This window comes from Cupressus sempervirens, chromosome 6 (genome assembly GCF_028749045.1).
Source record: "Cupressus sempervirens isolate cs-2001-9-10 chromosome 6, ASM2874904v1, whole genome shotgun sequence".
Lineage (NCBI taxonomy): Eukaryota > Viridiplantae > Streptophyta > Pinopsida > Cupressales > Cupressaceae > Cupressus > Cupressus sempervirens.
The window spans coordinates 25920341-25934453 of NC_143123.1; positions in this window are offsets into that span (position 1 = coordinate 25920341).

The window sequence follows — 14113 nt, forward strand, 5'->3', positions numbered from 1 at the left end:
AAACACAAAAATCTGACAGCTATATGCATGTATATATATATATATATATATATATATATATCTGTGTGTGTGTGTGTGTGTGTGTGTGTGTGAATCATCTTGGATTTCATCTCTTACCTCCTCTATATTATATGGGAATTCTTCTACTAAATAATGCATCACAATTTCGCAAGTTAATGCTATCTTTTCTATATACCACGACAGAAGTTGTGATTAATATCAATTAAGGCTCTGTGAGAATATATGAAAAACAATCCCATGCAAATATATAACAACTTTTCTCATATTTTCTCACAGAGCCTTAATTGATACTAAAACTTCCGTGGCAGTAAATAAAAAAGGGAAAATCAACTTGAACCACTCTTATAAACTATTTAGTAGCAGAGTTTACGTATCATAATATAGGGGAGGTTCGAATTGGAGGACAAGATGTTATGGGCTTAAAAGGAGTTCAGTCACTCTAGAGCAATAGATCTTAAATACCAAATCTAATGCTTATATAGATATTAGATGTCTAAATGTTAATTCATCAGAAGAGAGTGTAAGAGGAAATTTGATAACATGGATTTGGGTGCTATTATTGAAAAATAGGATTGAGGTAAAACAGATGCAAACTTAAAGCCAGTTGGAGAATAGCTTGTTTATTTGATCAACAGATTAGTAGCCCTAGAAGAATTTGGTGGGAAAACTTCATTAGTGGCATATTGCATTGAAAACTCAAGCTAATGCTTGTGAACATTAGACGTCTAAGCTCTAATTTTATAAGAGAGTGATACAGGAAATTTCTTAACATTGTGATACAGGAAATTTCTTAACATTGATTTGAGTGTTATTTATTAATAAATATGATTGAAGTGAGAAAGATGGGGGACTTAAAAATGATATAAAAAGAGATCCAAACACAACTTTGGTTTAAAGTCAGTTTGGTGAATAGCTTTTTATTTGATCATAGTTCTAGAAGAATTAGGTGGGCAAATCCTAGGCACATTATAGTAGATGCAGTAGTTTGCCTATGACCCTCTGGAAATTAGAGGAGCATTTCCAGATTAAAAAATTGAAGTGGTCTAAAGGGATTTGCACAGTTTGTGACAAGATAGAGAGGACAGGATGCTATCTGCCTTTGGATTAAGAAAATTACAAAATGAGTTGCATTTTATGGATGTTAAGACAATAAATAATCTTATAACTTGTGAAGTGTGAAGATTATTCAAAACCCATATTAATATGATAATAAAGCTAGATAAATTTTAAAATTTGAATAGTCATAATCCAACATCTGAAATCTGCTGGTATAGTTGAATATGGTAATGTGATATTTCTAAACAGAGAGCGAAAGCTCTAGGAATGGATCTCTAAGTTTTAGAAAATGAGATATGATGTTTTGGATCACTTCCTATTCTTTTCTTGGTTTAAAATATCTATTCAAATTATCAGTTTCATAATAGGTGTTTTATAGTAATAATGAGAAATTTAAAATTGGATAGATTTCAATATAACAAAAATTGCTTTGAGATTTGCAAACGCAATTTTTTTTGCATAAGATATATAATATTTTCTCAGTTGTTGAATGTCGTTATTATGCATGATCTACATTTATCAAGAGATGGAGTGTTTCTAGGCATGAACCTCGAGATCCACATATTTTTCTATAAGAATTCGATCATTAATTTCGTAGGAAGGGAGATTTAAGGGTTTGGATTGTAGAAAATGTTTCTGGTAACCATGTTCCCAGGTTTTTGTTTTCTGGTTAGAGGTGTGCATCTTGTGCTAGAATGTTTCCATTACATTTTTTTTGTTTGCTTGGTTGACCCCTTCCTTATGAACCTTAGGGTTCCACAATCAATGCAAGAACTTCAGGAAAAAGCTGTGTTTTTTTTTTGCAACACACACGCGCACAACTTGATCTGTAATTGTTCAAACTTGAATTTGTGGCTGTTGAATATTTCTAGGAATTTAACACAAGTGGTGTGAATCCAAGAGGTAAAACTAGCCTTGACCGTTCTTCAAGAAGTCAACATGCACATTCAGGAGCTTTACACACAACACTTGGTATGGCTGAATCTTCTAATGGGAATTTACTAGATACGACGAGGCCAAGAAATGTCGAGGAAACAAATATTTTGTTTTCATGTCTCTGAAAACACATATTAATATTTATCAGCAATTAAACTATACAATTTGCTCAAAAACCTGTTCAAATGCATCCTGTCTATGATGAATTTGAATTTCTTGGTCATATGAGTGTTAATGGCTCTGTTGGTAACCCAAACATAAGACTGTTTTCAAGACATTTACTACTAATTTATTTATAATCAATTAGGCCATTTTACTATAGAACCTTCTCCACATCCTCTCCTGGAATTGTTTGGACAGTTAATATGAATATCTTGCTCTAATAATGTTTCAGGGCAATTGTTTATATATATCCTGTATCTGGATCCCAATTTTTTTAAAGTGTACTTTGTCTATGACCTATGTACATCATGTTGCTCTAATTTTTTTTGCCCTTTTTCTGGCATCTCTCTTATTGTAATTTCATTATTAGTCAACTAGAGCAAGCCATTATCCCAGATGTTTAGATTCAATTTGGCAACTAATTCGTGTTGTATTTCAAATCTTCATGTAACGCCAAAGCCCCACCACAGGTTACCTGTCTGGTTGAGTTTTTTGGTTAAGAGGTTGCTCAAGACTAATTAAAGGGCTTCATTGTAACAAATGAAGCTTGAGTTGAGCAAACTGCGCTAGCCCCTATATTTGTATTGCTATGCTGGTTCATTCCTTGCTGAGGGGAACTTCTTATTTTTGTAGCATGAATGGCTTGTGATGAAGCACCAACAACACTAGGCATAGTTGGAGGAATAGTTGTTCTTGGAGACATCTTCCACTGAGGAGACTGTTGTCCCTGCTTCATATTTTGGCCTTGATAGGGCATAGATGCTGGAAACTTGCTGAGATTGGAAGTCGGTGGTGTTCGATCTCCTCCATAAGTAGGCATTGCGATCTGTGTTGAAGTTACCGATGGTAGTACATTTGGGCTAGGCATGGATTTTATATGGCTTGCAGCTTGCTTTGTATTCTAGTTCAACTGTTGAGTAGAGGCAAGCTTGTTCTGTTCTGTTGTGCTAGAGAAATGAATCAATTTTCATCAAGTTATCAATTAAAATCTCTTTCCCAAATGGAAGGCATCAACTCCTTATGGAAGGCATCAACTCATGAAAATTGCCTTTTAGGTGCCTACCAAAAATGGTATGATTCTTCAGAATGATGGGGCTCCTGCACAAGCAGCATAATGATCTCTTTATGGGATATATTGGTTTTTGCCCAAAAATAACAAGTCCCACAACACAAGTTATTTATAAATAGTATTCGATATATAAAATATGTAATTGCAATTCAATTTAGAGAAAATTGTATCAAGGATTTATGATCATTATACAAATGATATTGAAAACAGAACACCGTAAATTCACTTGTATCCATTTCACTGCATACTTCTAATAGCTGAACATATTAGGAATTCGGTGGAAAAGCTTGATAGGATGTTGGGAGAGTTGAGACTGTCCTCCTCAACTAAACTCAAGGGCACATAATGAGTGTCCAAGTCATATAGCCCCTTGGGCCATGAGAATGGCAGGACATCTATCATCTTGTAGTTGTCGTATTTAATGACTTGGAGGGGTGACTTGGTGAGCTGACATGGCGAGCGGACTTGGTGAGCAAACTTAAAGAGTCAACTTGGTGAGGCGACTTGGTGAGCATACTTGAACAGTTGACTTGGCAAGTCGACTTTGGGAATAGACCTAGCAAGCCGACATTGTCAGGGGTCTTAAAGAAGCGACTTGGTGGGGTAGATTGGCGAGCCTACGTAGAGAGCCCCACTTGGTGAGACGAGATGGCGAGTCCACTTGGTGAGATGACTTGGAAAGCTAACTTGGTGAGCAGACTTAAGGAGTCAACTTGTTGAGGTGACTTGATGAGTGAACTCAGAGTCAACTTGGCGAGCGTACTTGAACAATTGACTTGTTGACATGACTTGGTGGGGTGACTTGGCGAGCCCACCTGGCGAGTGTACTTGAACAGTCGACTTGGTGAGCCAAACAAGTGAGCTGACATGGTGAGTGGGCTTAAAGAAGCAACTCAATGGGGCAACTTGGCAAGCACACATAACAAGCCAACTTGCCGAGGCAAGGTGGTAAAACGACTGGTGAGCCGACTTGGTGAGCTGACTTAAAGAGTCGACTCGTTGAGGTGACTGGGTGGGGGTGACTTGGTGAGCTGAATTAGGGGGCGGACTTGGTGAGCGAACATAAAGAGTCGACTTGGTGAGCATACTTGAATTGTCAGCTTGGCAAGCTGACTAGGGGAGTCAGCTTGGGGAGCTGACATGGCGAGTCGACTTAAAGTGGCGAGTTGGTGGGGCAAGTGGGGGTGACTTGGTGAGTTGACCTAGAGAGTTGGCTTAGGGGGCAGACTTGGTGAGCGTACTTCAATTTTCAGCTTGGCAAGTTGACTTGGGGAGTCAGCTTGATGATCTAACATGGTGAGTGGGCTTAAAGTGGCAACTTGGTGGGACAAGTTGGTGAGCCGACTTAGCAAGGCCACTTAGAGACGTGACATGGCGAGCTGACTTGGTGAGCAAGCTTGATGAGCGGACCTAAAGATTGACCTTGATGAGGCACTTTGGTGGGGTGACTTGATGACCGAACTCAAAGAGTCAACTTGGCGAGCATACTTGAACAGTCGACTTAGTGGGGCAAGTTGGCGAGCCAACTTAGCGAGTCCAATCAATCAAGAGGAAACAGTTGAGAGCTTAGAGTGACACAATTTTTAGATCATCATATGAAATGAAATGGGCGTGTGAGTAGAAAGAAACTATAAAGACATTATGTATAGATGAAGGCATGAAATGGATGGTTTTGGAGCACTCAGCACAAACACTCAACATTCAGTACATATCATCATTCAAGATCAAATAGGTGTATGGGTTATATGCATAGTGAATAATAAAGGAGGGAATTAAACCCTCCCTGAGGCTCACAGTTATTGAGGTCCACTTTAGCAATGGCCCTTCCTGTGAAATCGCCATCTAAAACCTTTCTAATGAGATAATGTGTTATGAGCTCTTCATCAGTGGGATGGAACGTGAATCCAGGAGGCAGTTGTGCATCACCCATATCATGGTTCTACAAAACATTGGTCAAAATTTTGACCAATGCCCATTAGTTTTCTACCAAGCATTGGTCAAAATTTTGACCAATGCCTTGCAAATTTCCACCAAGCATTGGTCAAAATTTCGACCTATGCCCTGTAGAAAATGTGCTGGCAATTTCAACAGTTTTCGACCAACGTATTGGTCGAAATTTAGACCAAATTTTTTTTGACCAATGTGTTGGTCGAATTTGGTCGAAGTTTGGTCGAAAACTAGGTCAAAATTTCAACCAATAAAGGTTGAAAAATGTGCCCAAATGTACTAGTGATCGTTAGATGACAAGAAAACATGTGCTTTGTTATGTTAAGGGCACTACTAATTATGAACTTCTTTACTCTCAAAGACCTAATCCTAGACTCAGTGGGTTCATATATTCAAATTGGGTAGGTTCCATTGATGATAAAAAGTCAACTTCTAGATGTGTGTTCAGTTTGGGTTCCAGTGTTGTCACATGAACTCATAAGAAGCAGTAGGCAGTTTCTCTCTCGTCTATAGAGGCCAAATACAAAGGGATAGTTAAGGCAAGTTGTGAAATTGTTTGGCTTTGTCAAATGCTTGAGATATGCAAATGTCACCACCAGGTCCGAAAACTTTGTTTGTTGATAACGAAGGCAATAATCAAGTTAGCATAAAATCTGATTCTCCATGAGAGAACCAACCATGTGGATGATCACTATCACTACATTCAACAACTTTTTGAAGACAAGATAATAGACTAGCAGTATGTTCCAACAACAAAGTATATTGCAAACATTCTCACCAAGCCACTGAGCCCATATAAGTTTGTCAAATTCAAAGGACAGCTTTGTGTAGTGAATAGATTAACCATTAAGCAAGGGCATTACAATAATAGATAGTTTCTATATCTATTTAATGGTTATCTATTGTAATCTATTATAAATATTATAAAGATTCTAATATTTAATTAGTTGTTAGTTATCTATTAGCTAGATTAGAATGCTTCTACAATTAACAACCCTTTCCTAAGGAAATGTCGTTTATTCATTTGTATATATTGATCATTTGATCCTTGTTAATATCAATCAAGTTTTTAACCAATTACTTCTCGTAATAGGCATGATAAGCAAGTTGTGTTATGCCAAATGGCCATATGATAGGGTGAACTTGGGTGCTCTAATGTGAGTAGTGAAAATCAGATAGTTGTATGATAGGACAAATTTAGGCACGCATTGATATGTTTAGTAAAAGCTAGATAGTCATGTAATAAAGAAACTTTGATCGCACCAATACGAGTAACAAAGGCTAAATAGTCATATGATAGGGCGATATATTATGACAACATCAATACATGTAGCAATGCTAGATAACCACATAATAAGGTGAATACACTAGTACGAGTAGCAAAGTAGATGGTCATACTAGAGGGCTAAAAATGTGAAAGATAAGTCTATTGGCCCCCACAAAGACAAACAAATATATTTAAAAAATAATTGAAAAAAAAGAGTGATGTAAGGACATTCAAATAATTAGCATGGGTTTCGTTCCACTGAGCTATGCGCAAACATGGAAACAAAAGACATCACCAAAGGCACTGTAAGAATTTGCCTTAGGGAAAAATGACGCCAAGATCAAGAAGCTCAAGCACTTAGCACAATATGGACCAATAATGTATGATCATAATAACAATAATGAGAATGAATATAATATGAATACACACTAGAAGTGCATGTATATAAAGGCATCTAGAATGACTAGGAGTCAACAAAATGATAAGCCTCACAACTAAACCATGTCCACCAAGAGTGGATTATTCTCCATTGAGCACAGGAGTTTGTGCGATGATGAGAGGATAAGCTTACATAGGTGTATCTTGTAAAGAGATGTTGTAGACACAATGTGCTCAATTGGAGTGCAAACAACTCTGTTGTCAACATGACAACTGAGATGATTATGCAAACTCCTGTATTGTCAATAATATAACTTATATGACTACACATACTGCTAGGTGTCTATATGACAACTAATATAATAATGCATTAACCTAAGTAAACTTAAGTAAAGTGTAATAATAATTAACTATTTAAACTAACACCCCCCCTTAAGTGCAACTTAGGGGAATGCACTTAAGCTTACAAAAGCTATGATGAAAATGCATGATGGGTCCCAGCTACTAGGCCATGTTAGGTACCCATGTACAAATGCAATGATCTACATATAATGCAATGCGATACAATGCAATCTCTCTGAAAATGGAGAAAGAGGGGAAACCTCATGGGAAAAACCCTCCCCCAAAAGGAGTGATAAGTACAATAAAGAAGAGAACAGTCATGTGACTCCCCTGGTGAAAAATCTTGCACCCCCAAGAGATCTCGCAAATGAAGATACTTGACATTAGTGAAGGGCTTGGTGAAGATATCTGCAAACTATTGTTCTGTAGGACAATATTGCAATGTAATGGCCTGCTCATGAATTAGCTATCTAATGTAGTGCATATGAACCTCAATGTGTTTCGTGTGTTGACGTTGCACTGGATTTTTTGAGATTTCAATAGCAATTTGATTATCACAATGTATGACTGTGGGTCTAGGTATGTCAAAACCAAACTCCTCTAGAATATGTTGTAACCAAATAGCTTCTGTAGCCACAGTGATAGCTCCTCAATACTCAGCCTTAGTAGATGAAAGAGCAATAGTGTTCTGCTTTTTACTCTACCAACAAATAGGGTCGAAACCAAGATGAAACATGTATCCTGAAGTGCATCTGTGAGAATCAAGATCCCTTGCATAGTCTGAGTCTGTATAACCCACTAATTGTAGTCTAGTACTAGCTGCATAACATATCCAATATGTATGTGTCCCCTGGATATAGTGTAAGATGCGTTTGGCTTCCTTCCAGTGAAGTTCATGTGGCTCTTGCATAAAGTGAGAAACCATGCCAATTGCAAACGATATGTTAGGGGGTGTATGTGTCAAGTAGATGAGACTTCCAACCGTCTATACAAAGTAGCATCAACAAGTAGAGTGGAACACTTTGCTTCTAACTTAACACCTGAAAGAAATGGAGTAGATGCAGCCTTGCAGTCACTCATGTGAAATCGAGCAAGTAGATCAAGAGCATACTTGGGTTTGTGATAATGTGATCCTTGATGAAGACTGTTGTATCTCAATACCAAGGAAGTAATGAAGTAGACCCAAGTCGTTCATGGAAAATCTGTCCTGCAAAGTAGACTTCACACTATCAACGATGGATGATGTACTCCCTGTAATGATCAAGTCATCAACATAAAGCACAAGTAGCAAGTGAGAATGATCCTATTGAAGAATGTAGACATTCAGATCTGAATGACATCTGGTGAACCCTATTGAGAGAAGGAAAGAATCCATCATCGCATACCAAGCTCTTGGAGCTTGTTTTAGTCCATAGATAGACTTTTTGAACTTGCAAACCAAAGTAGAATCTTGAATGAACCCCTGTGGATGCTCCATATAAATCTCTTCATGAAGATCATCATTCAAGAATGCACTCTTCACATCCATTTGATGAATAACCCATCTTTGAGTTGCAGCTATAGCTAGTGTCAAACGAATGGAGTTCATTTTTGCAACTGGGGCAAAGGTCTTAGTGTAGTCAATACTAGGCACCTGAGAGAAACCTTTTGCAACAAGTCTTGCCTTATACTTATCCACACTTCCATCTGCTCCAAACTTGGTCCGATAGATGCACTTACACTGAACGAATTTTCTTCCCTTAGGAAGAGAGACTAAGTCCCATGTGTTGTTTCTCATAAGAGAATTATATTCTTCCTCCATTGCTTTATCCCATTTTTGGAATTCCTGAAGCTTCTTTGAATGATTGAGGATCAGAAGCAACTGCAATATAAGCATGAGGGAGTTATTTGTGTTGTGATCTTGTCCTCCTAGTATCTAAAGGATTCCCTGCCAATGGTCCTACTGCATTTAATCTCTACTGAGCCCATTTAGGTCTAGAGGAAGAAGATGTAGAAGTAGAAGAAATTTCCTCAACCTGATCTATTTTTTGCCTCTATTTGAGTCGTGGACGAACATCTTCCAAGTCACTATCATCACTATCACTCTCTTCAATGAAGGAGGAAGGAGTTGAAGAAGTAAAGCTTGGACAACTTTCTTCAAAGTGTACACTCATCTCATAGAAAATGTCATGTGTCTTAGGATCCATCAATTTTTAGGCTTTTTGAGAGTCAGCATAACCAACAAAGATGCAAGGTTTACTTTGAGGTTCCAATGCCTTGCGTTTATGTGGAAGTATTTGTGCCCATGCTGGACAACCAAAGACTCTAAAGTGCTTTACAAAAGGTTTCCTTCCAGTCCAAGCTTCAAAAGGAGTTACACCATCCAAAGCTTTATGAGGGTTCCTATTCTGGATGTAATTTGCACAATTCATTGCTTCAGCCCAAAAACTTGATCAAGAGACTTATGTAGTAGGATGCAAGTGGTCATCTCCTTGAGGGTTCTGTTCTTCCTTTCTACAACACCATTTTGCTGTGGAGTGTATGGTACCAAATGCTGAAGGTCAATTCCCTCTTAAGTACAAATGTCTATAAGTCTTGAGTTCACATACTCCCTTCCATTATTTGTTCGAAGAACCTTGATGGCTTTCTTTGACTGCTTTTCTACTTGAGCCTTGAAGGTGAGAAATCGTTCAAACACTTCACTCTTATGAGCCATGAAGAATACCCAAGTATAGCGAGAATAGTCATCAATGAAAATGAGTGCATAGCAAGACTTTCCAAATGATGACACTGGAAATGGGACTGCTACATCACTATGAACTAGTTCAAGGACACTTTGTGCTCTCCAAGACTTCCCCTTATCAAACATTTTTTTTGGATGCTTCCCAAGTGTACAACCTAAACAAACACCATCTAAGAACTGGACTTGAGGTAGACCATGAACCACGTGCTTGCTGCTAAGCTGTTGAAGATACCTGTAGTTGAGATGTCCAAATCTCTTATGCCGCAGTTTGCTTTCTATATTCGAATGAATTAACAAGGCTTGTGCATTAGATTTAGGCACAAAGGAAGAGAAAGTGTAAAGCCTTGAATCATGTTTAGCTTCACCTATTGCAACCATAGAGTTATCTTTGATACTTTTCACAACAACTGAATCTAGAAGAAATTCAATCTTGTTTCCACCTCCATAGTGAGTGATTTGGTAGACTGAAAGAAGGTTAGGGGTAAGATTAGGAACATAGAGAACATCCTTGAATGCTCCACTTTCCATCTCAACTTCACCTTTTCCTTCAACTTCCACTTTAGTATCATCCCCTACAAAGATGTGAGGTACTTGTGAAGGTGTCATAGAAGAAAAATGTCTCTTTGAAGCACCCATGTGATGTGTGGCGCTTGAGTCAATAATCCATTCTCCTTGACTAACAATGTTTGTGAGTAAAGCTTTTCTTTTGCTCTTAGAATTTGAAGATGAAGACCCCTTTTCCTTATAAGCATTAGGCAATGGAACATTGTACTTCTTCATGATGTTTTTCAATTAATCAATCTACTTGTGATAACATTGATGTTCATCATGACCAATTCTTTTACAATAGGAACACTTCTTTTCCTGATTATTGTCCCCCTTTTTGTTGGTATTAGGAGAAGACTTGCCTTGTTGATTTGATTTAGGTGGTGAATTTTCTGTGTCCCCTTGTTTGTTATCTTTCCACTTCTTCTTTTTGCCCTTGCCTTTGTTTGAACTTTCACCAATTGGATTTTTTGATCTCTCATTGTTAGCCACCAATGCCTTAGACTTTGAAGACTTGAGAATCCCCATTGCTATCAACTTAGCTTGTTCATCCTCTAACAACTGGGTATAGTAATCAAAAGTGAGTTTCTTATAAGAAGCCCCTAAGGTAGCCTTTGAGGTGTTGAAAGAAGAGACAAATGTGGAGTAGTTTGATGGCAACTTATTTTGAATTAGAAAAATCAAACTTTCATCTTTAATGGGACTACCACAATCATTAAGTTTTGTTCTCAACTCATTCACCTTAACGATAAAACCATGGATGGAATCAAAGTTCTTAGGATCTAGGAAGATAAGTTCATCTTTAATCTTGTAGACATCCTCCTCAATGACTTTCCCATATAGCTTTTTAAGGGCATCCCAAGTTTCCTTGGATGTATCATATTTTATGATCTGATAGAGGATCTTATCATCAACCCCTAACCTAATAATTCCTAGGGCTTTTCTATCTACCAATTCCCAAGCACGAGTTTCACTTTGAGTGACTTGATCACTTGTGGGTTTAGGAAGAGATCCATCTACATATTGAGAAACTTCTTCATTCATTAATTCAAACCATTTTTTAACTGACCATGTGGCATAATTATGTGGTGTTAATTTTGGAACCTTAATGTTTCCCATAATGTAAGGAAAGAAAGATAACAAGAAGAAGAAAAGAAAACAACACCAAAAAACACCCCCCCTTTTCACTCAATCAAACCCACACCCCCCCTCCCCCACCCCCCCAATGAATGCTTTAGGCACTTTACATTTAGTGCAATTACAATAGCCACTTGCCAATTTAGGGCCTAAGTGGACATCTGATTTTGTTGTTTACAACCTCCTCTTGAAGTCCAAATTTGGTACTTAGCAATGTAGTTCAGATATACAACAATTTTAAAGTTTGATCAAAGCAATACAATGCAAAAAAAGACCTATTTTTGAAAGTGATATTTCTGTCCACACAAACCTATAATCTGATTGCAGGTCTAGAAAGTAGATGAAAAAATTTTCACTTTAAAAAAAATGGACCCTAATTATGTGTCTAAATGAGCTTGTACAGAGCATTTGAAGTTGCAAAATGCAAGATTAGATAGGTACAATCACCAAAAACTGACTTTTCTAACAAATCCATGCACCAAAACAAGAAAATAATAGCACCAATGAAAAATTCAAGAAATTCTAGCCCAAATAAAAAAAAATTGCATCTGATTTGGAGTCTGGATGATTGAGATATGGCCTCCCAAAGTTGGACTATCAAATCAAAACTGCATATGGTGAGGGGTCTGCCCTGATGACGTCAGGAAACCACTATGTTAAATTTGATGTCCAAACGGCGATCATGGTAGTGTAATTTGTCCAACTTGTGACAATCAAATGACTGTCAATTTTAGGATTGTAAGTTGACGACGTCAATAAAAAACAAGCTCGTCAAGTTGACTATGCAGTCCGTACTCTACGAATGCTGACGTGTCAGATGACTGTGTTGTATAGATTCCTGCTTGGCAGCTAACGTGGATGCTGACATGGCACCTAACTATGAGTACAGATTTCTGCGTGGCAGATGACGTAGATGATGACATGGGGTTTGCATGGTAGGGTACATGGCACTGATTTGTCACCATGTGGCAGTCGACGTGGGGTGGCAGAGCTCTAGCGGTGTCAGCCGACGGAGGAGGCGGGCGGTAGTGCTGGTGGAAGCAACGGTGTCTCGGAGGAGGTTGCTGGTGTTGGGAGCCAACAGTGTGGAAATCGCCAACGGGAGCAAACGTCAGTGGTTGGCATGGGATTTAATCCCACATTCACCAAATGCGAGGATACAGAGTTGTTTAAAGGTTTGAGCTTGCAGTGTAGAGGTTGGCTTGGAAGTCATCGTTGTTGGTGCCAATCGCTAGTTTAGATGTGTCGCCGATTTGGAAGATGCTGGTTGCAATATGGAATATGTCGACGATGATTGGAATATTCTAGTTGTGATATGTATTATTCTAGCCACGGGCTATTGGGGTTTGACCACCCAATTTGCCTGCAAAAAAATGCTCTCCTATTGGCCTAAAAGGCCAAATTTTCCGCAAAATTTTGAAAATAAAATGTAAATCTGAAAAACAAAAATGCAAAGATGCAAAAATATTTAGATGTGAAAAATTAATTACACAGATTTGAAGAGATCATACCAATTTCACAAAACGGGCCTTTGGGTTCCGGTTTGCAAAAAAAATTGCCTTAGATTTGACTAGGGCCTAGGGTAGGCAAATTTACAGTCAAAACTTGCCGAATCGATCCTCCAAACGAAATGGTGAGGTCTGCATTGGCTCTAGATGCTCCCAATAACTATGAATACTCCGGATCTGAATCGTGGCCCTCCAAGAGGTGAAGCAAAAATGGTCTCCAATGGCTATTAAATGAAGCTCCCTCAGCTCTGATACCATATAAGAATTTGGTATAGCTATGGTACCATGTAAGCATTTGCCTTAGGGAAAAATGACACCAAGATCAAGAAGCTCAAGCACTTAACACAATATGGACCAATAATGTATGATCATAATAATAATAATGAAAATGAATATCATATGAATACACACTAGAAGTCCCTGTATATAAAGGCATCTAGAATGACTAGGAGTCAGCAAAGTGATAAGCCTCACAACTAAACACATGTCCACCAAGAGTGGATTATCCTCCATTGAGCATAGGAGTTTGTGCGATGATGAGAGGGTAAGCTTACATAGGTGTATCTCGTAAAGAGATGTTGTAGACACAATGTGCTTAGTTGGAGTGCAAACAACTATGTTGTCAACATGACAACTCAGATGATTATGCAAACTCCTGTGTTATCAACAAGACAACTCATATGACTACACATACTCCTAGGTGTCTATATGACATCTAATATAATAATGCATTAACCTAAGTAAACTTAAGTAAAGTGTAATGATAATTAATTATTTACACTAACAGACACGAAGTTCATGATAGTTAGAGAGACTTCCCCTAAGAAACATTTTCCCTATGCCCCTGACGAAGAAGGGAGTTTGCATTGCACCCTCAATGAAAAAGGACAAAAAATGAAGCATGTTAAGTCATGAGAGAGGGTGGAATGAAATGACCAAACATGAGGGAGGATAGGTGCTACAAACTTAAAAGATGATTCCCTAATTTTGTGTTTAAGATAGGCCAAAATTGATACATCTCG